Source organism: Pristiophorus japonicus, chromosome 3 (assembly GCF_044704955.1).
Source record: "Pristiophorus japonicus isolate sPriJap1 chromosome 3, sPriJap1.hap1, whole genome shotgun sequence".
Taxonomy (NCBI): domain Eukaryota; kingdom Metazoa; phylum Chordata; class Chondrichthyes; family Pristiophoridae; genus Pristiophorus; species Pristiophorus japonicus.
The window spans coordinates 316,097,092-316,123,442 of record NC_091979.1 but is presented as its reverse complement, the minus strand read 5'-3'; the positions used below and the strand labels follow the sequence as shown (position 1 = coordinate 316,123,442).

General features: G+C 47.1%; 1 pseudogene; it reads left to right on the top strand.

Annotated features, from left to right (window-relative positions):
* The first annotated feature begins 4,307 nt into the window (after nt 1-4,307).
* LOC139260571 (U2 spliceosomal RNA) lies at nt 4,308-4,550 on the top strand (annotated as a pseudogene).
* The last annotated feature ends 21,801 nt before the right edge of the window (nt 4,551-26,351 follow it).

Genomic DNA, 26,351 nt, shown 5'->3' with positions numbered 1-26,351 from the left:
ATTCAAAAAGGAGTTAGATGTAGTCCTTACTACTAGGGGGATCAAGGAGTATGGCGAGAAAGCAGGAATGGGGTACTGAAGTTGCATGTTCAGCCATGAACTCATTGAATGGCGGTGCAGGCTCGAAGGGCCGAATGGCCTACTCCTGCACCTATTTTCTATGTTTCTATGTTTCTAATCCCTCATGGTTGACAGTGTCGAAGGCTTTTGTGAATCATCACAAGAATCCTCCTCAATCGCCTTCTCCTTGTGGCTGAAGAGCTCCTCCCAGAGTCGTAATGCGGATTCCGCCCACTAAGGGGCACAATGGACAGGATCTTCACTGTGCAGTAGATATAAGAGAAATGCAGGGAACAGCACCAACCGTTGTACATGATCTTTTTTGACCTTTGGCCAATATTTATCCCTCAATCAACATCACAAAAACAGATGGCCTGGTCATTCTCACATTGCTGCTTGTGGGAGCTTGCTGCTCGCAATTAGCTGCCCAATTTCCTACATTACAGCAGGGACTACATTTCAAATGTACTTGGCTGTAAAGAGTTTTGGGATGTCCTGAGATCATGAAAGGTGCTATATCAATCAAAGTCTTTGCTTCTTTCCTCTGGAATACTGTACTGGCTCCAGCATGGCCTCGGCTGAGAGCCAATAAAATAGGAGAGATGACAAAGCCATGTCCCTTCATCTACATCAACATGCAGGCTCAGGGTGGGCAGATGTGCATTATGAATGTCTCAGCAGCAGAAAATAGGAGCAGCCATTTGTCGGGGCGGGGGATCAGTGGAAGGCCTCCTTGCCCCATTTCCCTTGCCAGACTGCCTATTACTACTACCCAAAATCAGATAGATTTCACCAGGGAAATCCAGGGCACCAGCTCAGCCTTCAAAGCTCCCACATTAAATTCAGCTACAGTAGGACTCTGGAAACAAAGTCGTCTGGAAGGTAAGCCACATGGGACATGATGGTTCCTGTGCTCCCGGGGCAGGGAAGAGTTGTTTGGAGGACAGCAGCTTATATGGTATAGTCAATATTAGGTTCATAAACAAAACTTTTGTGAATCTTGTCTGTTGTATTCCTTCAATGGAAAACACACAAGCATATATTCCTAATGAATAGAAAGGGCCTTGGAATTCACACATTCCCTTTGATTAATAAAGAAAGACCTTGCATTTATATAACTCTATGCTTCCTCAGGATTTTCAAAAGCATTTTACAGAAAATGCATCATTTTTGAAGTGTAGTCAATATTGTTGTATAGGAAAACACAGCATTTAATTTGCAGACAGCAAGGTCCCACAAATAGCAATTAGATTAATGATTATTTTATCTATTTTGGTGATGTCGGTTGAGGCATTATTGTTGGCCAGAACCAGGAAAGAAATAACTTGCATTTATATAGCACCTTTCACAACTTCGGGATGTCCCAAAATGCTTTAAAGCCTTTTGAAGTGTAGTCATTGTTGTAATGCAGGGAACGCAACAGCCAATTTGCACACTGCACGCTCCCACAAACAGCAATGTGATACATGACCAGATAATCTGTTTTTTAGTGATGGTTGAGGGATAAATATCGGCCAGGACACCGAGGAGAATTCCCCTGTGCTTCTTCGAAATAGTTCCATGAGATCGTTTACATCCACTTCAGAGGGCAGATAGGGTGTCAGTTTACCCACTCCTCTAAAAGATGGCACCTGTGACTGTGCAGCACTCCCTCAGTACTGCACTTGAGTGTGAGACTGGATTATGGATTTGAGTCTCTGGAATGGGGCATGAACAGTCAATGAATCATTTCTGAAGTGTATTTATTACTGTTTTGTGGGAAAACACAGCATTTAATAGAACCCATGACCTTCTAACTCAGCGATGAGAATGCTACCAACTGAGTCACAGCTGACTCAAGACCTATCTTATCAGCTCACAAGAAACATTCTTATTCTCCAACTCCTACTCACAGTCGGTTCTGGTGACAATTCCGTCCTCTATCTGTTACCAAATACTGTCATTAATGTGGGATTTCATACCTGCTTTGGGATTGCTCAATGATCTTAAACTGGGTCACACCTGAGTTTGGTTGGACCCTTTCCACTTGTGGTATGGATCTCTCCTGCTGTCGACCTCTTGTGTAAATAGCTGGCACTCGGTGCTGCTCATAGACAATAGTCAAAGTGCTCAGTTTGTGGGATGGAAGAATCTATTGTATCTTCGGATGGTTATCTGGATCAGTACAAAGGTGCTGAGTCAGGACCACCTACTACATTTTTCCATCCACATGAAAGCAATACTTTTGTTAGCGAGAAACCAACACTTTCAACGTGGTGTGCAGTAATGAGTGGGTGGTTTCTTCTGGTAGACGTGCTGAACACACAACACGCCAGGTAACGAAACCAATGTGAATCGAAGTGCTATTTATAGACAGCTCATTCAATTGTACTCACAATTTGACAATATTCTACGATGACACACACATTTCAAACTGTTCTAAAAATGGGAACGTGAAGTGGAAAAATAATGATTGCCATTTACCGCAGCAAGCCTCAAAATTTTGTGTGGGCATGGTGAGTCTCAGTGTTGTGTAAAAGGTACCCGTCTCAAGTCTGAAGCACAGGCTATGTGTCGGTGTATATGAAGATCTGGAGACCGAGAGGTAAGTAGTCCCGAAGGTTGTGGGTTCAAGTCCCACTCCAGAGACTTGAGCACAAAATCTCAGCTGAACTCCAGCATAGTGCCGAGGGAATGCTGCACTGTCAGAGGTGCCATCTTTCGGATGAGACGTTAAACCGAGGTCCCGTATACTCTCTCAGGTGGACTTAAAAGACCCCACGGCACTATTTCGAAGAAGAACAGGGGTGTTCTCCCCAGTGTCCTGGCCAATATTTAGCCCTCAACCAACATCACTAAAAACAGATTATCTGGTCATTATCACATTGCTGTTTGTGGAATCTTGCTGTGCACAAATTGTCTGTTGCGTTTTCTACATTACAACAGTGGCTACACTTCAAAAGTGTTTCATTGGCTGTAATGCGTTTTGGGACATCCTGAGGTCATGAAAGATGCCACATAAACGCAACTCTTTTTCATGGATTGCCTGGACATAGTGGATATTGGACAAGTGGGTGAGGAGTGCGCGCCCCTAACAGACCCTGCCTGATTGAGCACCCATTCACTTAAATGGTGTGAAAATCAGGCGGGCTCCCATGGGACCTGCAATCCTCCCTGTCTGATTTTCCTGCATTTGCTGCCTTCAGGCGGTCCAATAACTGCAGGTGCATGAATAGGAAAATCTGTTCCCTTGACTGCAGTCATACTGTGCGAGCAATGTTCCCCCTGAGGCGTGAGGCTGCGTGGCTGCAAAAAAGTCTCGCAATTTTGGGGCTCGTATGTACTGAACATTCTGAATATGCACTTACACCTTTTATGTATCAGATATATCACACATTTTGTGTAAATATGAAGTGGTTATGGCTTCGCATTGACATAACGTTTGCAGTGTAAATTGCGAGACTTTTTTTCCCAGTGTGAAGCCTCACTCATTGGGATTGAAGATGAGAGAATCAGTGCATGCAATTTGCCGAGTTACAGGTTGGAAGTGGAAGTACTGAAAATTGGGCGTACTGACACTCATACCAGGTTCTCTTATCTGCCCTCTCATCGAGTAAGACTCTGTGAGCACAATTTCAGTGCTTTACAGTAAGACATAATTAGATATAGTAGGCATTTGAGCGAAAGGCGCCAGCTCACAGCTCACCGAGAGTGAATTATCACAAAGGTAATGTCACAGTTCTGACGAGAGACCATCGACCTGGAACAGTCACTGTGTTTCCCTCTCCACGGATGCTGCCTGAGCTGCTGACTGTACCCAGCACTTTCTGTTTTTATTTCAGATTTCCAGCACCCGCAGTATTTTGCTTTAGTTTTGTTGAGATGATCTCGCTGCTTTGGCTTGATATCAGCGGCAACCGAACTGCATCTGGTGTGAAGGGAACTTCAAACATTTCCCGAGTTAGGAACATTTTAAACTTCATTTTAAAACTTTTAAGTGTCAGGATACGGTCAATGGGATAACATTATTTTTCTGGGGCCAGGAGGAGCAGGAGTGTGCGATCGGTCTCCCATCCCCCCACACGGCATCCAAACCTCCCAATATTGCACCAGCCCAGGGGTGGCGAGCAATCACGGGACTCCCCTCATTCAGAGTTTGCAGCCCTTCAGCGCTCTCGAATGGTCTGACTGTCTGGGGGATCTGCCGACCCATACCATGCCTGGCGTTAAAGAATATATGCCAGGAATCCGTTGTCGTACTTTTCAATTTCGCTTCTCGGCCTTTTGGCTAAGATCATGCGGAACTGACCTGACAGGGGAGTAACCACCATAACCCCGAGGTGGTTCTCCCTGGATCGGGAAGGTATATGCTTGTTTTTTTGGAAATAGGAGGTGGGTGGGGTGGCTTGACCCATCCACCTCCACGGAGGTGTGTGTGGGGGGGCCCTGACCCATCCACCTCCATGGCACGAACCTGGTATTGCAGTACTTCCAGGAACGGTGCAGTGGCTCTAGGCCTTTTGGCTAAGAGCATTGGCGCAGAGTGATCCTTGGCGTGTGCAAGGTGACCTCTGGCGTTTGTGATTTGACAAAGAATTGGAACGATTGGCTACGAATTTCAAAAAAAAAAAAATATATGCCAGGAATCCAATTTGCCGTGTCATTATCCTTTCAGAATAATTGTAGGAAATGGCCAAGCATGTTATTATTTTATTCCAGGGACCTGAGTTCAGCTTCAAACAGACTGATGAGAAAAGCATGTCCTTTCTCTGCTGATTGAAAGGGACTTCCATATAAAATATTTGATCTCGGCCCATTTCCTATTTGGCCTGGCTTCACACAACGAAACTTCCCCCAATTCAACGCAAATCAGCAATCTCAATCCTTCTTAGGCAGCCCCTCGTATCGAGGGATGACTTGCTTCCACGCTAAAAAGGGATGAGTTCACAGATGTTTCAATGAAGGACCTGACATTCCAGGTCCTGAACTACATCTTGAAGGGTGGAAGATGCCTGTGCGTGGATTTTTTTAACGTGGGGTGGCCGTTGCACACCAGCCACCACACGGGCTTGACCGAGCTAGGGCTTGGTCCAGTGGCAACTAGAGACCAGCTCTGCTGCACGGACCTAGTGCGCACACATATCGCAGTGTGGGCTGGCCCGTGCTGCCCCTGGGCCTTCCCTCTTCTGGACCCCAAACTCACGCTTCTACCTGGGCCGCGATCACATCCCTCTACAATCTCTCGCCGCTCCTTCGCCCCGACCTCGCCGCTCCTCTGTTGCTTGCCGCCTCTCCTGCTGTACCTGCCCGCGCTCCAATCAGCGACCTTGATTTTGGTGACATCCAATCCAATCGGCCTTCTCCAACTCGTCGCCCTCCTGCACCAGCTCGCACTGCTCCCTGATGTGGCCTTTACGCTGCTCCTGGGCTGCCACACCTCCGCTCCTTTTATGGCCCCGACCTGCCGCTGGTGGTTGAACCAGCAATCTCAATCAGAGAGGCAGAAAATGGGGATGCAGAAAATAGGAAAATTCACACCGGCTATATGCCATGGCCCAGAATTTCCTCAAAGTAGATCCTGATCCATTGTGCTGGAAGTACAGCAGAATCTGAGTTTACTCGCGTTACATGGGAGCACATAGAATGTACAGCGCAGAAACAGGCCATTCGGCCCAACTAGTTTGTGCTGGTGGTTATACTCCACACAATCTCCACCCATATCACTTCATCTCGACCTTTCAGCATCTCTTTCCATTCCCTTTTCTCTCATATACTCGCCTAGCTTCCTTTTGAAAGTATCTCAGCTATTTGCCTCAACCTTAGCGAGTGCCAGATTTCCATTGCACTTCCGATGCAGTTACGGTTGTGAGGCAGGAGCAGCCTCGAGTGCCTGAGTGAGCTGGGTAAGATTTTGATTTATCTTTAATAAGGTAATTGAATCATTGAAATCATGAATGGAGCTCCTCTAAAGGCGTATCTGGTTAAGGCAATGGGTGGCTGAGCTATACTGACCAGAAAGGTTGCAGATTTGATCCTAGTTTGTGCTGAATCAGCCAACTGCAGCTGAGATGGTAGCAGAGATCCTACAATTGGCCGTACTGCCCCAGGTTAGGGAAGCCAAAATTAGCCAGATTGCTGTCCTGTGACCTCAAGGTTGAAAGAATACAGGACTGAGCTTGGTTGTCATGCTCCTGTAATAATTAATTGGCCTGAGTAAGTGATTTAGAGATAGAAAAATAGAAACATAGAAATTAGGTGCAGGAGCAGGCCATTTGGCCCTTCGAGCCTGCACCGCCATTCAATAAGATCATGGCTGATCATTCAACCTCAGTACCCCTTTCCTGCTTTCTCTCTCATACCCCTTGATCCCTTTGGCCGTAAGGGCCATATCTAACTCCCTTTTGATTATATCTAACGAACTGGCCTCAACAACTTTCTGTGGTAGAGAATTCCACAGGTTAACTACTCTCTGAGTGAAGAAGTTTCTCCTCATCTTGGTCCTAAATGGCTCACCCCTTATTCTTAGACTGTGACCCCTGGTTCTGGAACTCCCCAGCAACGGGAACATTCTTCCTGCCTCTAACCTGTCCAATCCCGTCAGAATTTTATATGTTTCTATGAGATCCCCTCCCATTCTTCTAAACTCCAGTGGATACAAGCCCAGCTGAACCCAGATATTCCCTTAACTCCAGTAAGTACGAAATGAATATTGCAATTTAAGCAACCAATCAGATCCAGATTTCATTTGTAGTCCATAAGATGTAACTTGTAAACTGACGGGAGCTGCAGAATGCTAAGTTTCTTTAATCGTTAATAAATTAATTAAAAACATGTAATCATGGATTTATCAAATAAGCTCAAAGAAGAGCAAGACAACAGTTGAATAGTCTGCCAGTGTTCACTGTCTGTGATCACATACAAAGCATGGCCAGTTGGGTGAGGGGTGAGGTGTTGGAGGGCAGTAGTTTCCCATAGAACTATACTCCAGTACTGATTCAACTCCTTCTGGGCAGGAGAGGAGACAGGGACAAACTTGAGGTGAAAAGGTTAAAAAAGTGTAGAATAAATAGGTAAAAGGTAACAATTACTATACAGTTTAATAGGCTTAGATGTATTAATTTATGCAGCTTATATATCCCAACCATAGATTTGCTGTAGGGCTATTTGCAAAGTGGCACTGTTTAATTTAACCCCCACCCGTTTCAGACTATTGAATCAAAATTCCCAAAATAAGGATTTAGCTTTAATAGATAAGACTCGATAGGCCCAAACATGATTTCCCTTTTGAAGCTGGTACCAAATTAGTTAAATATTAGCTGCATTAATCAGTAAAAACCTTCATACAAGCTCCCACCCTATTCTGCATTTTGCACCAAACTAAAAGCACTAAATGCCAACTCCTTACAGAGTCTGCATTTTGCTCCAAAGTATCTGGAGATACTAGAGGCCATCAATCTGAAATAGCTTATGACCAACTATGGACTGTGTTACATTTTGATGGTTATAAAACTCAAATTTTCTCTTTGGCCTCAATCTCCACTTGGTGATTTTGAATGTGATAATGGTTAAAGCACCTGTCAAGAGATCTGAAAACCATTTCATCTGACTGGGATGGGCAGCTTATAGTAATTTCCAGTAAGTCTAAGTGAGAAAAAACAATTGTAACATAATATTTTATTTCTAAGTTCAGTAGAAATAGAACAGCATTGGAAACCTACACAGTGCACTCATGACTTTGTTGTTGGTGAGTTATGTGAGTTTGATAAAATAGATGTGAATGGGAATGGGATAAAGTGAATGGGAGTGGGATATAGTGAATGGGAGTTGGATAAAGTGAATGGGAGTGGGATATAGTGAATGGGAGTTGGATAAAGTGAATGGGAATGGGATAAAGTGAATGGAAGTGGGATAAAGTGAATGGGGGTTGGATAAAGTGAATGGGAATGGGATAAAGTGAATGGAAGTGGGATAAAGTGAATGGGGGTTGGATAAAGTAATGGGAATAAGATAAAGTGAATGGGAGTGTGATATAGTGAATGGGGGTTGGATAAAATGAATGGGAGTGGGATATAGTGAATGGGAGTTGGATATAGTGAATGGGAATGGGATATAGTGAATGGGAGTTGGATAAAGTGAATGGGAATGGGATAAAGTGAATGGGAGTGGGATAAAGTGAATGGGGGTTGGATAAAGTGAATGGGAGTGGGATAAAGTGAATGGGAGTGGGATAAAGTAAATGGGGGTTGGATAAAGTGAATGGGAGTGGGATAAAGTGAATGGGAATGGGATAAAGTGAATGGGGGTTGGATAAAGTGAATGGGAGTGGGATAAAGTGAATGGGGGTTGGATAAAGTAATGGGAATAAGATAAAGTGAATGGGAGTGGGATAAAGTGAATGGGGGTTGGATAAAGTGAATGGGAGTGGGATAAAGTGAATGGGAATGGGATAAAGTGAATGGGAGTGAGATAAAATGAATGGGAATAAGATAAAGTGAATGGGAGTGAGATAAAGTGAATGTGAGTGGGATAAAGTGAATGGGAGTGGGTAAATAATCTCACTCCCATTCACTTTATCTGTAAGCCTATGTATGGGCCCTTGTGGAGGTACAAATGTAAGTAGCCTTTTAAGACTGAGCGAAGATGTTAGGATAAAATTATAGCTCATGTTCCTGTGGCCTCTGGGACTGGCCACGCGCAAGCAAAGGTTCCATGCATTGCGCTCCACTTGCAATGATCTGAGCCCAACTACAAGTCCAGGTTCAGGTCTTTCAAATGATGCGGATATTCCTCTGGTGCAGGCTCGTCACTTGGCTGATCCGAGCACCTGGAGGAAGGTAGGGGAGGAGAGTCTGAAGCAATAGGAACAGCAGCTGCCTTAAGGAGTGTCTATCCAGTAACAGTGGGCACAGGTCTCAAACGCTGATGATTGTTCTGCTAGGCCGAACAGAAAACTCCTCCTCATCATCATCATCATAGGCAGTCCCTCAGAATCGAGGAAGACTTGCTTCCACTCTTATCATGAGTTCTTAGGTGGCTGAACAGTCCAATATGAGAACCACAGTCTCTGTCACAGGTCGGACAGATAGTCGTTGAGGGAAAGGGTGGGCAGGAAGCCTGGTTTGCCGCACGCTCCTTCCGCTGCCTGCGCTTGATTTCTGCGTGCTCTCGGCGACGATACTCGAGGTGCTCAGCGCCCTCCCAGATGCTCTTCCTCCACTTAGGGCGGTCTATGGCCAAGGACTCCCAGGTGTCAGTGAGGATGTCGCACTTTATCAGGGAGATTTTGATGGTGTCCTTGTAACGTTTCCTCTGCCCGCCTTTGGCTCGTTTGCCGTGGACGAGTTCCGAGTAGAGCGCTTGCTTTGGGAGTCTCGTGTCTGGCATGCGGACTATGTGGCCTGCCCAGCGGAGCTGATCAAGTGTGGTCAGTGCTTCAATGCTGGGGATGTTGGCCTGGAGGAGGACGCTAATGTTTGTGCATCTGTCCTCCCAGGGGATTTGCAGGATCTTGCGGAGACATCGTTCCTACCTGGGTGGTGACTCCACAAGTCTGCTCTCTCCGAAGTGGGGCTGAGTGCAGGCCCTGAGGTCAATTCTTCTGATGTCCCCTCAAAATACTAGCCCTGCTGTTGAATTAAGAGGAAATCAAGGTGGGACAGCCACTAACAGTGATGTCCCTAGTCTATTGTAAGCTACTCCTTCCCCCCTTCCCAGCAAAGGCTCCCAAAATGCTGGGGCAACTTAAAGGGGCTGATGACCGCGATTCAGGGGTCTCCACCCATTTTTCCTGAGCTCTGCGCCCAATGAATAAGTACTCCCCGAGCGCAATGCTTTGACTGATCGGTATTGATCCTAGTTAAGACAACATGAGCATTACAGTTGGTCTCAGTGATGCTGGACTGAGGAGAGCAAAAACCAGCCAGGATTCTCACTCTTGATTGAACGAAAGGGAGAATTTGCATTTACATAGCCTTTTTCATGACTTCAGGACGTCCCCAATTTACAGCCAATTAAGCACATTTGAAGTGTAGTCCCTGTTGTATTGTAGCAAACACAGCAGCCAATGTTGCACACAGCAAGATCCCACAAACAGCAATATGATCATGACTAGTCTGTTTTTCATTGAGGGTGAATATTGGCCAGGACCCCAAGGAGAACTCTCTTGCTCTTCTTCGAAATAGCGCCATGGGATCTATTACATCCACCGAAAAGGCAGGTGAGGCCTTGGCTAAAGTCTCAACAGAAAGATGGCACCGCCGACAGTGCAGTACTCCCTTAGTACTGCACTGGAGTGTCAGCCTATAGATTTTGTTCTCAAGTCTCTGGTGGGACTTGAACCTACAAAACTTCTCACTTAGAGGCGAGGTGTTGCAGCTAACATTAACAGATGGATATCTATTGCTGCCAAAAATTGCTGGTCACAGGAACGTGGGAAGGGAGAACCTTGAGATAATCACTATCACTAGGGGGGTAGTGCTGGACAGACTAATGGGACTCAAGGTAGACAAGTCCCCTGGTCTTGATGAAATGCATCCCAGGGTATTAAAAGAGATGGCGGAAGTTATAGCAGATGCATTCGTTATAATCTACCAAAATTCTCTGGACTCTGGGGAGGTACCAGTGGATTGGAAAGCAGCTAATGTAACGCCTCTGTTTAAAAAAGGGGGCAGACAAAAGGCAGGTAACTATAGGCCGGTTAGTTTAACATCTGTAGTGGGGAAAATGCTTGAAGCTATCATTAAGGAAGAAATAGCGGGACATCGAGATAGGAATAATGCAATCAAGCAGACGCAACATGGATTCATGAAGGGGAAATCATGTTTAACTAATTTACTGGAATTCTTTGAGGATATAACGAGCATGGTGGATAGAGGTGTACCGATGGATGTGGTGTATTTAGATTTCCAAAAGGCATTCGATAAGGTGCCACACAAAAGGTTACTACAGAAGATAAAGGTACGCGGAGTCAGAGGAAATGTATTAGCATGGATAGAGAATTGGCTGGCTAACAGAAAGCAGAGAGTCGGGATAAATGGATCTCTATTTCAGGTTGGAAATCGGTGGTTAGTGGTGTGCCACAGGGATCGATGCTGGGACCACAACTGTTTACAATATACATAGATGACCTGGAAGAGGGGACAGAGTGTAGTGTAACAAAATTTGCAGATGACACAAAGATTAGTGGGAAAGCGGGTTGTGTAGAGGACACAGAGAGGCTGCAAAGAGATTTAGATAGGTTAAGCGAATGGGCTAAGGTTTGGCAGATGGAATACAATGTCGGAAAATGTGAGGTCATCCACCTTGGAAAAAAAACAGTAAAAGGGAATATTATTTGAATGGGGAGAAACTACAACATGCTGCGGTGCAGAGGGACCTGGGGGTCCTTGTGCATGAATCCCAAAAAGTTAGTTTGCAGGTGCAGCAGGTAATCAGGAAGGCGAATGGAATGTTGGCCTTCATTGCGAGAGGGTTGGAGTACAAAAGCAGGGAGGTCCTGCTGCATCTTTACAGGGTATTGGTGAGGCCGTACCTGGAGTGTTGCATGCAGTTTTGGTCACCTTACTTAAGGAAGGATATACTAGCCTTGGAGAGGGTACAGAGACGATTCACTAGGCTGATTCCAGAGATGAGGGGGTTACCTTATGATGATAGATTGAGTAGACTGGGTCTTTACTCATTGGAGTTCAGAAGGATGAGAGGTGATCTTGTAGAAACATTTAAAATAATGAAAGGGATAGACAAGATCGAGGCAGAGAGGTTGTTTCCACTGGTCGGAGAGACTAGAACTAGGGGGCACAGCCTCAAAATACGGGGGAGCCAATTTAAAACCGAGTTGAGAAGGAATTTCTTCTCCCAGAGGGTTGTGAATCTGTGGAATTCTCTGCCCAAGGAAGCAGTTGAGGCTAGCTCATTGAATGTATTCAAATCACAGATAGATAGTTTTTTAACCAATAAGGGAATTAAGGGTTACGGGGAGCGGGCGGGTAAGTGGCGCTGAGTCCACGGCCAGATCAGCCATGATCTTTTTGAATGGCGGAGCAGGCTCGAGGGGCTAGATGGCCTACTTCTGTTCCTAATTCTTATGTTTTTATGTTATCTAAAGTGCACACGTGTGGTTGTTATGTGGGGCCAGATTCAGACTCTACTGTGTTTCGCTCCACAGTCATTATAGGCTACACCACTCACTGGGATGGGGAGATTGCGTAGTGCCCAGTTTTGGGAGCAGTAACAACCGCGAGGTGGGAGTTCCTACGGCAGGCACGGAAACCCCGCCCCGCTCGCGATATTGGGGTTACCACCCCCGAGAGTAAGTGGGGTGCAAAATAACATGGTCCACTTGCTCTGTGGGTCTCGAGCGGGGCGGAAGCAAATGGAGAGAGGCACAGCGCTACGCGCTGGGATGTGTAGCGCTGCTATGAAGAAGGGGCCCTCCCCTTTAATGATCTCATTGAATGTTGGAACAGGCCCCAAGCTGGAAACTCTGCGAGTCTCTACCTGGACTACCGAGGAGTGGGTTGCCATGGCTAGATTGCGGCATGGACCCTGCGTTCTACGATGCAATGGGCCACCACTGGTTAGTCGGACAATATTTTTTGTTGCGAGTGCTGCCTCCTCTTTACCTAGCGCCCGGCGAGCGGCCCTACAGCGCACCCTGAAGCTGTCGCTGTCACCGCACGGCACAGCTTCAGGGGCCACTCCTGAATTTTCGCTCCGGGGCAAAAACAGGTCACTGCGTACAGTGATGATGTCATCATCACCGGCGCAGCGGAGCGGGACGCTACCGGTTACCACCACCGCTAAACTCCCGCGGAATTTAGCGGCAGTCATTAGCGGTGCCACTCCCGGGCGAAAAGCTGTTTGCACCCCGTTAGCGTGCCCGGGGTGCTAATGGGAAGTGCAAACGACCCCAATTTCTCCCCCACTGTCTTTAAGTTCACGCATAAAAAATGGTCACTTGGGCAAAGTACCGTAAGGCGATCGCTATTAGAGGAACTGAAGTTCAGGAAGAGAGAAGAGAAGCAAATCAACACGTAGAGTAAAAGATGATATAACTTGTTTTTGCTATAAAAGTGACAGATAATGTAGGGGAAAACATGACCTTGCCTACAAAACAGTTTAAATAAGCAAGAACAAATTCCCTCAGCTGATGACAGACCTTACCCTTTATCAACTAAACAGAGCTTCCTGTCATTATGCGTAAATGTTATATCCTAAGGTGGTAGGAAAATACCTGGCAATGCTGGTGATCTAAAGTTCAAAATGTCAACTTGTGATGTCCTATGTTGCTCTTTTGGTACGTAGAATATTTTAAAACAAGCTGAAGATAGGAATTTGATTCTGGAATCTCGGGATATCTGACCAAACCTCTGAACAAAGGCCGTTGGAGTTACTCTCGTAATATATTTAGCACAGCAGAGAAAGGAGTATACATGATGACGATAAGCAGTGTGCGTGTCAGCGAGACCAAGACAACAGAATAGGCCAAGCTTTGTCAGTGTCAGAAAAAGACGCACTTTAATAATTGAAGTTGTTTGAGTTGTACAAGAGCCAACATCTTTTTAGCTTTTCCAGACTGAAACTCTGGAAACAGTGCACATATCCCAGACCTCACTGGCGAAGGGCCATTGCCACAACATTGGGTTCAATTTTTCCTAAAGCCATTTCTTTGCGTATTGCCAGAGTTACACCCATTTTTCTAGGCCACAACTGCTCCAAAGAAAAATGTGCCAAGTTTCCCCGCTCTATTTTTTTTTAAATTGGCACTGCGCAGCCTGTCCTGTAGCCTCGGGAGGTGGGGCCTAAGGTCTGCACCGAAAAAAAAAGAATGTTTTTGACGTGATTCCTATGGGCAAGCATGCACAGTACAGTCCCTAGTCTGCAATCGGCCATTTTTAAAGAGCCAGTTGTGTGTGAGAACTTTAACTCTCAGTGGAAAAATCGGAGTTGCAATGCAAGATGCAACATGGCGCAAGGACCGAGAACTTTTTGCACAATGAAGTGGAGGCACTGGTTACTGTGATTGAGGGCAGGTGGCAGGAGCTGGACACCAGCAGAGGTCCCATAAAAGTTCCACCCAAAGAAATGAAGAAACGCTGGAACCAACTTGCAGAAGATTACTGTGAAATGGTGACCCACCCCGAGGTCTGGAGGCCAGTGCAAAAAGAAGTTGCAGGACCTTGGTTAAGTAGTTCGTGCAAGTAATAGTTTTGTTTTTTCAATGGAATTGCAATTGTAAATGTGACCATCTGTATGTCCCACCCAGCAGAAAGACACCCTCTCTAAAAAGTTATATTTTCATCTTTGCAGAGGAAAGCGGCACACAACAAACGGGAAAGAAGCCGAACAGGAGGAGGCCCGGCAAATCTGCATCCACTGATACCCTTGGAAGGGTCGCTGCTTTGATGGGTCCTGCCTGGAGAAAAGCGACCACCACTGCACAAGCAGGGCCCACACTCGAGGGAGAGGGTAAGTCCTGCAAATTCCACCATCTGGCTTTCCTAAATGTTAAGTACTGCGTGGGCTAGCCATGGTTCGGTTCCTGGGGATGTCTCTGTCAGCTCCGCTTCGGGTGATGCAATGTGCTGTCATTCATCGTGATCCTTCAAATCAGCCTGCTGCCTGCGCTGTGTGAGCCTACTCATGCCACCCACCCTGCCCACTCCTCTGCTGCTAACCATTTGTCTGTTCTGTTATATTTTGCAGGACTTGAGGCCAACCCCGACGATGCAGAAGTAGATTCAGACGAGGACGAGCCTGAAGAGGAGAACATCTTCCAATTGCACCTTCCAGACCAGAGCATGGGGGTGAGGGGGAGGGGATGGATGAAGTCCCCACTGTTGTACTCACTCTGGAGGATGTGCAGATGCCACCCATTGAGGTGCTAGCCTCTTCCCTCACTAGTGGTTTGACAGTTGGTGGGACATTCCATGGTTTCCCACCTTCCGAGGCTGCGGGTCCCAGTGGGGTGCAGCGAGGCACACCCAGGGCCCCAGCGTCCCAGGCTGCGGGTCCCAGTGTGATGCAGCACGGCACACCCAGGGCCCCACCGTCCAAGGCTGTGGGTCCCAGTGGGGTGCTGCGAGCCACACCCAGGGCCCCAGCGTCCCAGGCTGCGGGTCCCAGTGTGATGCAGCAAGGCACACCCAGGGCCCCACCGTCCAAGGCTGTGGGTCCCACTGGGATGCTGCGAGCCACACCCAGGGTGAGGAGGGGAAGGAGAGCTTGACAGCGCTCTCCTGAGGTGCAGGATCTAACAGATGTGGTTCAGATGATGGCTATGAGTGTGGAGAGCATTGACCTTACCCGATCACTCCTGGACACCATCAGTGGGGTGGGTGATGAGGTGTCGGGACTGTCGGGAGAAGTAACAACACTCTCACGAGAAAGGGGAATGCTGTCCGGGAACATGAAGGAGGAAATATCTTCGTCAGCAGAAACAATGTCAGTGCACATGAGGGAGGGAATGTCGCAGGTAGCTGATGCGCTGTCAGTGAAAATGATGGTGGGAATATTGCAGGTCGTTCAAACACTGTTGGCGAACATGGTGGAGGGAATGTTGGAGGTAGTTGAGACACTGTCAGGGCACATAACGAAGGGAATGTCGGAGTTAGCTGCTGCAATAAGGGAACATGCCCAGACCCCGCGCCCATTGACAGAATCAACTGCCACTCCCACACCAATCTCCAGACCAGCCTCTGAAGAGGCCCAAACTGGGCCTCCCGCATTACCGGTTGCCCCACTCCATCAAGAAGTGCGCATTACCCGAGATGTTCAAAAGAATAAGCTTGGTACCAACCCGAGAAACACTGCACCAGCACCTGCGGGCAGGGGTAGTGGTGTCACCAAGACCAAGCGCAGCGGGCGGTCTTAGGATAAGGTGGAGGAGAGATGGGTGCAGCCTTTCTTTGCTGCTGTTGTTGTTGTTGCTGTTATCATTATTGTTGCTACTATTGTAACTGTTCTCAAGTTAAAAGTTTTTTCTCAGTTATGTAAATTTACAAGTTAGTAAAAGTTAGTAAGTGATCTTAAAGTTTTTAAGTGATCTTAGAGTTTGTAAGTGTTCTTAAAGTTTGTAAGTGATCTTTAGTGAAAACTTTAAAGTTTGATACAAGAATATGTTTATTAAAGTTAAGTTAAGTACAAATAAATGTTTGTTAAACTTTTAAATAAAATATATTTTAAATTATAACTGAATCATTTACATTATTTGTTCCATTATTAACAAAACTTTTTGAAGTAAACAAGAATCATTTCCATTATTTGTTCCATTAACACAACACAACATTACGGAACAGGTCCAAACAGTAAACATGGCCCATGTGGAATAGTTGCCGCTGAGCCTTCAGGCAGCAAAGCGTTCACGGATGAGCTGCTGGCGCAAGGCTCGAGCAATCGTTAAAGGGGCACAACGGCCCGCCCTCCTCCGCCGTCGTGCTCCGGGTTTAGGTAGTTGCATGGCTTCCTTGTTCTCGTCCCCCTCCTCCTTACCTGCATTTTCCTCATCATTATCATCAGCCACTCTCACCTCCGGTGGGTCTTCTGCTACCAGCTGCTGCCTCATGATGGCTAAGTTATGCAGCATGCAGCACACAAAGTGGACTGACCGACAATCTCAGGGGAGTATAGCAAGTAGTCTCCTGAATGGTGCAGGCATCGGAAATGCTGTTTCAAGATGCCAATGGTCCTCTCTATTATGCTGTGCGTCACAATGTGACATGTTGTATTCCCGGTCAGCTTCCGTCCGGGTTACGTGTCGGGACATCATGAGCCAGGTGGCGGGGCCGTACCTTTTGTCTCCCAATAGCCAGCTCTGCCCTTCTGGCTGCTGCTGAAACATGGCAGATATAACACTCTCGCATAGGATGAATGCATCATGGGTGCTCTCAGGGTATCTTGAATCAACTGACATGCTGCGATGCATGTCGTCACACACGAGCTGCACATTAATGGAGTGAAAGCCTTTTCTGTTCCTATACATCTCGGAATCCTCCAAAGGTGCTCGCAAGGCGATGTGGGTACAGTCAATGCAGCCCTGTCCTTTTGGGAATCCAGCAATCCTGGAGAAGCCCACAGCCCTGTCACGCATTGCCTGGGTGGTCATGGGGAACTTTATATAGTCATTCCTCCGGGCATATAGTGCAGCAGTCAGCTGCCGAATGCAGACATGTGTTGCATGTTGAGAAATGGCATACACATCCCCAGTTGTAGCTTGTAAGGATCCAGATGCATAGAATGAAAGTGCAACTGTAACCTTCACTTCAACCAACAAAGCAGTCCTCCTGATGCTTCTAGGTGGCAGGTCTGTTTTTACCAACTCACAGAGCTCAGTTACAACTTATTTGCAGAAATGCAGCCTTCTGACACTCACTCAGGTGCAGGTATGAATGTCTGTCTCGATATACCCAACGTGGGTAAGGCCTCCTGCCCATCAGACTATGGACTCTGAGGTTCCTCATGCGATGGCGTCAAATCAATTGTCTCCTCCACAGTACCGTCATGCAAAAGGCTTGCATAAGATATGGCATTGTCAATATTGCCTTCATGCTTAAATTTTACCTTTGTAAGAAGCTCAAAACGGCAGGCAGGCAGGACAAGGTTCCTTGTGCTCTCTCCCCACAAGGTCTGTATGGACCACACCCAGGTCTGAGCAGGCATAGTTATCGGGAACACCCAACACCCCTCCCCGCACACCACCCCCACCCCACTGCCAGCACCCCCCCCCCATCAACCCTCGGGCTACATTTGATGCAAAGTGCAGGCTTCTGATGCCTTCCATATGGCCCCCCCAACACCCACCGGGGCTTGATTTGATGGGTAGTGCAAGCCTCTGGTGCCTTCCATATGCCTTCCACAGCCCCTCACACACCTGGGCTTCATTTGCAGCTGAGCCCCGAGCCCCTGTGACTGCGCGCCGGAACCGATTCTACCAGCCGACGCTCCAATCCTCGAGCCTTGTTTGCAGACGTTCGGTGATGGTGTGTCAGTTGAAAAAAAAAATCAAAACTTATAGAATTCCATCAAACTTCCATTTACTGCGATATAAGGTAAAAAAAAAAATAACCTTTATTATGCATTTTTAAGTATTCTTGACTCCCTCCAAAACTTCACTGAAAAACAATGGCATCTTCCTGCACCGATTTTTCAATGCGTGTTGGTTTTTCTTAACTCACCAGAAGGTTTTTCGGGAATGGTCACATACACCGGCCCAGGAGAATTTTTTGCGGGGGCAAACTTACATAATTGACAACAACTGGCACAGACATCAGGTTATGCCATCCCTATGACGCAAAAAAAAAAACGAACCTAAAAAATTCATAACTAACTGAGTTACGCTGGCGCACATTCCTTGAGGAAACTTTCATTTTTTAACTTACGCCCAGAAAAGCATTGCCAAAAAAAAACGGCTCAAATCACTGAGGAAAATTGAGCCCATAAACTTCTCTTTAGATGCTGTTGGCCCTATAGTGTATTTGCAGCATTTTTTGATTTTATTCCAAATTTCCAGCATTTCTCATAGCATTCTTTTGATCACGAGTATACTGCCTCAGCCTTGGCTCAGTTGCAGCACCATGTGAGTTCAGAGTTTAAGCCCCATTCCAGTGCCTTGGAGGGTGGGGGGAGGGGATGTTAATGCCCAGGAACGGCTGGGTAGTGGGTTAAAATGAATGATTCTTAAATTGCCACCACAACTCTGCTCCAATGCACCCTCTTCCAGGTTAGCGGAGGCATGTTGGGATGTTAAAGGGAAACCTACTCGTCAAAGTCAGGATTTAATTATTGCAGGCAGGTGGGTAGTTATTGGCTCAATTAACATCCTTGGGAGACGTTAATGGGGCCTTTGTAAATTGAATTTTACTTAGATTTAAATTTAACGTGTCCAGCATGGGTTTCCCGGGGCACAGGAAACTGACCAGGGAAATGGAGACGAGACTGAGTCGCAGTTCAGATGGGTATTTAAACCTGTCATTGCCCCATCCAAATATGGCCACTGATTACAGCTAGTATCTCAGTTCCCTCAGGCAAATGTTTGGCAGAGACTTCTTGAATGCATACAGCTTTTTCTAAGCTTTGGAGACTGTCAAGCTCAAAAGATGAGGATGGGAGGTGCATTGGATGTGTTTGACAACACATCACAACCAACATCCACGGCAGTGACGATGGCTGTGGTAGAATCAGCATGCGCACAGGAGGGAGGGGTAAAGCAGATAGGTGCACAGGAGATGCCGCGGGGTGGGGGGGGGGGGGGGGTGGGGGTGCACTTACCACGTCACAGACAGAGGCTCAGCTTCCTTGACCTCTTGGAAGAGCAGTGCTTCCACAGGCTGAGGTTGTCACATTAGGTGGTGGCAGACATGAAAGGAGCTAGTTAAGATATTGGATGGGATAAAAATTGATCACGAGGAGATACTAGAAAGGCTGGCTGTATTTATATTAGATAAGTCACCAGGACCGGATGGGATGAATCCTAGGATTCTGAGGGAAGTAAAGGTGGAAATTGCGGAGTTACTGGTCATAATCTTCCAATCCTCCTTGGAGAACTGCAAATGTTACATCCTTGTTCATAAAAGGAAATAAGGATAAAACCAGCAACTACAGGCCGGTCAGCTTATCCTCGGTGTTGGGGAAGCTTTTAGAAAAGATAATCTGGGACAAAATTAACTGTCACTTGGACAAGTGTGGACTAATTAAGGGAAGCCAGCACGGATTTGTGAAAGGCAAATCATGTTTAACCAATTTGATTGAGCTTTTTTGATGAGGTAATGGAAAGGGTTGACGAATGCAGTTGATGTGGTGTACATGGACAAAACTTGGAAGTATAGTGAACAGTGAGGAGGATAAGGATAGACATCAAGGGGATATAGACAGACTGGCAAAATGGGCGGACACCTGGCAGATGACATTTAATGCAGAAAAATGCAAAGCGATATGTTTTGGTAGGAAGAACGAGGAGAGGCGATATAAACTAATGGATACGATTCTAAAAGGGGGTGCATGAACAGGGAGACCTGGGGGTATATGTACACAAACCTTTGAAAGTGGTATGGGCAGGTTGAGAAGGCAGTTAGAAAAGCATACAGGACCCTCTATTCATAAATAGAGGCAAAAGCAAGGAAGTTATAGTGAACCATTATAAATCACTGGTTCAGTTACAACTGGAGTATTGTGTCCAATTCTGGGCACCACACTTCAGGAATGATGTGAAGGCCTTTGAGAGGGTGCAGAAATGATTTACAAGAATGGCTCCAGGGATCCATTCTGGAAAAACTGGGGTTGTTTTCCTTAGAGCAGAGAAGTTTGAGAAAAGAGATTTAATAGAGGTGTTCAAAATCATGAGGGGTCTGGACAGAGCAGATAGAGAGAAACTGTTCCTGTTGGCAGAAGGATCTAGAACCAGAGGACGCAGATTTAAGGTGATTGACAGAAGGCCCAAAGGCAACATGAGGAGAAACTTTTTTATGCAGCGAATGATTAGAACCTGGAATGCACGGCCTGAAAGGGTGGTGGAGGCACATTCAATCGTGGCTTTCAAAAGGGAATTAGATCACTTTCTGAAAGAAAAAAAAAATTGCAGGGCTACGGGGAAAAGGCTGAAGTGCTCTTGCAGAGAGCCGCACAGGTTTGACGGGCCGAATGGCCTCCTTCTATGCTGTAACCATTCCATGATTATATGATTTGCAGACCACTACAGGCAGACCTGCTACCTGCTGGACCTGGCGGATAAGCATTACCGATGGCTGTGAAGGTCACCACTACCCTCAGCTTCTTTGCTGCGGTCTCCTCCCAGGGTGCCGCTGGAGACATCTCGAGAGTCTGAAGTGATTGGACTAATGGCCCTGAGTCTGGGACACATCTCGGTCTTTGTGTTGGGAACACAAACTGGCTCCTCTTCTGAGATGGGGGTGAGAAGCGCTTTTGCAGTCGAGTGGCTTTCTAATCTGGTTACTGGCTTCAAGTTAACGAGTGCCTCAGATTCCTGAGCCCCTTTGCCAATGCCCCCCTTCCTTTTGGCGGGCGAACCCGTACATCCTGGATTTTGTCACAGCCAATTGCCATGCGGTCTCGAGAGTTTTAACAAACCAGCCTTTTCACGTATCTGCACAGGGTGATCCCATCACAGGGAAAATACCCTCAGGAAAAACCCATAAAGTCCACGAAATATTCTCGACTGAGTCCATTCTTTAAACAGAGACTTTGCGATCTCTTCAAGTCTCACAGTCGGGCTGCACATAAATGCAGAACGCAGGTGGTGGATGGATTATTTGCCAGGGCTGGGAGTTATGTAAACTTCCCCCATGATGACAATAGTTAGAATGAATGGCCACACACGTGACAATCTGAGCACCACCAGAGCAACCAGGACCTTTTATAAACCTGCAAAGTTTCATGCAGGTCTGCGCCAGATTCCCTGGGAGCTGTCATGATACATTCATACTGCGTCATTCCAACATCCCAGACATTCCATAGGAACATAGGAACAGGAGTAGGTCATTTAGCCCCTCGAGCCTGTTCCAACATTCAATGAGATCATTGCTGATCTGTGACCTAACTCCATATACCGCCTTTGCCTTATATCCCTTAAGACCTTTGGTTAATAAACATTTTTCAAATTCAGATATAAAGTTAATAATTGACCCAGCATCAATTGCCGTCTGCGGAAGAGAGTTCTAAACATCGAACACCCTCTAATTTCTAGACTATGTCCCCTAGAACTAACCAATGGAAATTGTTTCTTTCTATCTATCCTATCAGTTCCCCATATATTTTGAAAACTTTGATCAAATCTCGAGTCTTCGACATATAAAGCACAACATTCAATTAGCCTTTTTGATTATTTTCTGTACCTGTCCATGATATTTTAATGATCTATGTACATGGACCCCTCGGTCTCCAGGGGCCTTCCGATAAGGCATCTGGCCCCCTGAAAGCGGTGGCCACAGGGCGACGCAGAATGGCCACCGAGTCTCTGCAAAGGGGTCGCTATTTTGGAAATTGTCCTTCCTCAGTTTTGGAGCGATGTCCAGGACCTCTCCGCTTGTTTTCCTGCTGCAGCATGCACGAGCCGCCCCTTACCAACTGGACCCACTCACGAAATTGTCCCTCGGGAAATTGACCCTTTCCCGGTATTGCCCCGCGGGAGCGGACCCGACACGGGTCGGTGCCCCCGACAGCTTTTTCTGTCGGTGCACTCTCTGTTACATGGCAACCACGGCAGTGCACCCATAAAAGGGAGGGCGCACTGCTGTGGCGGCCATGTTATTTATTTTTGTCGGCCGACTGCCAGGTCGGTCCGACAATTATGGCCGCGGGTTCGGGCTGGGCTGCCAAAAGCCAACCCTCTTGGGTGCCAGGCCGTTGGCCCGGCCGAAAGCCTCCCTGGTGGCAATGTGTTTGCCACTAAAGTGGCTGCAGAGTTTGCAGCGGCCCTTCCACTGAAGGGGAGAGATGTTGTGATGCGCCAGCGCAATGACATCATCAGCATGGCGCTGATGACTGACAGCCTCGGCTACTCCACCCTGCCTCCACTTCCACCCCCATGAGGCCACTTCCGCCCCGCTCCAAAAAAATCCCCAAGGTGCATTCTCTTCTTCAATAAGAGGTGAGAAAACAGACCTGTGAGTTAGTGAAGGTGCTGTATTCCCCCAATGGATGCAGTGCATTCGATGTGGGTGACTGTGAGACAGAGGTATCACATTGTTTAAGGATTGGGATGAGTGGCAGCAGTGGATCGATAAATGTGGAGGTGATGAAGTGCATAGAAAGTGAAGTCTGGGTGCTGCTGAAAGTTAAGTGGGTGTGAGGAGTGATGCGCTGGAAAATGCTTGGCAAGACAGAGTGAAAGGGTGGAATTTTTAAGCACAGGTTGTTCTTGGTCTAGGGCATTCTTGCGATTGAGGGAGTGCAGCGAAGGTTCACCAGACTGATTCGCGGGATGGCTGGACTGACATATGAGGTGAGACTGGATCGACTGGGCCTTTATACATTGGAGCTTAGAAGGATGAGAGGGGATCTCATAGAAACATATAAAATTCTGACGGGACTGGACAGGTTAGATGCAGGAAGAATGTTCCCCATGTTGGGGAAGTCCAGGACCAGGGGACACAGTCTAAGGATCAGGGGTAAGCCATTTAGGACTGAGATGAGGAGAAACTTCTTCACTCAGAGAGTTGTTAACCTGTGGAATTCCCTACCACAGAGAGTTGTTGATGCCAGTTCGTTGGATATATTCAAGATATATTTAGCCCTTACGGCTAAAGGGATCAAGGGGTATGGAGAGAAAGCAGGAAAGGGGTACTGAGGTGAATGATCAGCCATGATCTTATTGAATGGTGGTGCAGGCTCGAGGGGCTGAATGGCCTACTCCTGCACCTATTTTCTATGTTTCTATGTTTCTATGTTGTCAATTCAGCAAAAGTACTTACTTTTCCTGACCTGCTTCAGTCATTAAACCGCTCCCTACATTGAATCCATGACCTAGGCACAATGCTCCTGCTGCTCACCTCCTCAGTTACCTCCAACCATGCCTGGGTCAGAGCCACAGGTTTCTTCCACCCATTGCTGGGAAAAAGTACACGCTTCTGCTCCTGACTGCACCCAGCAGTAATTCATCATTGAATCTGGGTGCTGCCCTTGCTCTATGTACAGCACCCATCATGAACACCTCCAGTTTCCATCTGCATGTTGTCCTTTTAAACACAGCTGAGATCTCGTCAAACGGGTGCGCATCACACCTGCTCCACAGCTTGGTGACACGCAACCTGGAAGTCAAAATTAATTCCTTCAATTGAGTTGCGATCGCAGGCTCTGACCCGCTGACTTGACTTCCTGGTTTCGCAATTCCACCCCAACCCCTGAACACCTCCCTTCGCTCCCCCGCCCAGCTCAACAGCTGCCTTCAGATTAACATCAGAGACTTGAGCACAAAATCTCGGCTGGTGCCCCAATGCAATACTGAGGGAGTGCTGCACTGTCAGAGGTGTTGTCATTTGGATGAGACGTTAAACCGAGGCCCTGTCTGCCCTCTCATGGCACCATTCCAAAGAAGAGCAGAGGAGTTCTCTCTGTTGCCTCGGCCGCTATTTATCCCTCAACCCAGAAAGGTTATCTGGTCATTATCACATCTCTGTTTGTGGGAGCTTGCTGTGTGCAAATTGGCTGCAGCATTTCCTACTTTACAACAGTGACCACATTTCAAAAATACTTCATTGGCTGTAAAGCGCTTTGGGGCATCCTGAAGTCATGAAAGGCGCTACATTAATGCAAGTCTTTATTTCCTTTCTCATATCCACTTCACACATTGAATGCATACTGCTGTTACTTTTTCTGCACTGGACTTGCTGATAACCTTCTGGATCACAGTGAGATTTCTGAACTGTGGCAATGCAACTCACAAACTCGTGTCTTTTTCTTTCTCGTTGTCTTTCCAAGTCGTTCCTGTCATTTAATTTATTTCTCTCTCTCCATCTATCTAACTCTATTTGTCATAATATCTCTGTCGCCTCTGTTTATACTTCTCTCTCAGCTGCAGGACCTGCCGGTCACGTAATATTCAACGAAGCCAATGGAAATAAACATTGGGAGAGATGTAAAACAGGCTGCTGACTGCCACCCTTTTTACACTATTACACAAAGTCAACATCTCCCTAATGACTTGGATTCAGAAATTCACAGCAAGTTCGTCCAATTTGCAGATGATACCAAAACTGTGAGAGGAAGTGGAATCAGATGAAGCAGCTCATAAGATACAGAATGAGTTGGACAAAATATGTATGTGGGCAGAATACGAAATGAACTTTAGTGTGAACAGATGTAATATTGCACATAGAATGTTGACACATACTTCCTAACTGATGTTGAAATAACTAAGAATGAAGTCAAAAGCAGCCTTAATAGACTCGACGCTCAAGATATCCAACCAATGCAGAGCTACATAGCAAAGATAGTAGAATACAAGTCAAAGAATGTCACAATCACACTGTCATCATAGGCAGTCCCTCGGAATCAAGGAAGTCTTGCTTCCACTCTCAACATGAGTTCTTAGGTGGCCAATACGAGAACCACAGTCCCTGTCACAGGTGGGACAGATAGTCGTTGAGGGAAAGGGTGGGTGGGACTGGTTTGCCACACGCTCCTTCCGCTGCCTGCTCTTGATTTCTGCATGCTCTCAGCGATGAGACTCGAGGTGCTCAGTGCCTTCCCGGATGCACTTCCTCCACTTAGGTCTTTGGGACTCCCAGGTGTCAGAGGGGATGTTGCACTTTATCAGGGAGGCTTTGAGGGTGTCCTTGTAACGTTTCCACTGCCTACCTTTGGTTCGTTTGCCGTGAAGGAGTTCCGAGTAGAGCACTTGCTTTGGGAGTCTCGTGTCTGGCATGCGGACTATGTGGCCTGCCCAGCGGAGCTGATCAAGTGTGGTCAGTGCTTCAATGCTGGGGATGTTGGCCTGTTCAAGGACGCTAATGTTGGTGCATCTGTCCTCCCAGGGGATTTGTAGGATCTTGCGGAGACATCGTTGGTGGTATTTCTCCAGCGGCTTGAGGTGTCTACGATACATGGTCCATGTTTCTAAGTCATACAGGAGGGCAGGTATTACTATAGCCCTGTAGACCATGAGCTTGGTGGCAGTTTTGAGGACCTGGTCTTCAAACACTCTTTTCCTCCGGCGGCCGAAGGCTGCGCTGGCGCACTGGAGGCGGTGTTGGATCGTGGCGTTAATGCCTGCTCTTGTTGATAGGAGGCTCCCGAGATATGGGAAGTGGTCCACATTGTCCAGGGCCACGCCGTGCTTCTTGATGGCTGGGGGGCAGTGTTGTGCGGCGAGGACAGGCTGGTGGAGGACCTTTGTCTTACGGATGTTTAGCGTAAGGCCCATGCTTTCGTATACCTCAGTAAATACGTCGACTATGTCCTGGAGCTCAGCCTCTGTATGTGCGCAAATGCAGATGTCGTCCGCATACTGCAGCTCAACGACAGAGGTCGGGGTGGTCTTGGACCTGGCCTGGAGACGGCGAAGGTTGAACAGGTTCCCACTGGTTCTGAAGTTTAGTTCCACTCCAGCGGGGAGCTTGTTGACTGTGAGGTGGAACATGGCAACAAGGCAGATTGAGAAGAGGGTTGGGGCGATGACGCAGTCCTGTTTGACCCCAGTCCAGACGTGGATTGGGTCTGTGATGGATCCGTTGGTAAGGATCACAGCCTGCATGTCGTCGTGGAGCAGGCGGAGGATGGTGACGTACTTTTGGGGGCATCCGAAACGGAGGAGGACACTTCATAGACCCTCGCGGTTCAGTGGCAAAGACCTTTGTAAGGTCGAA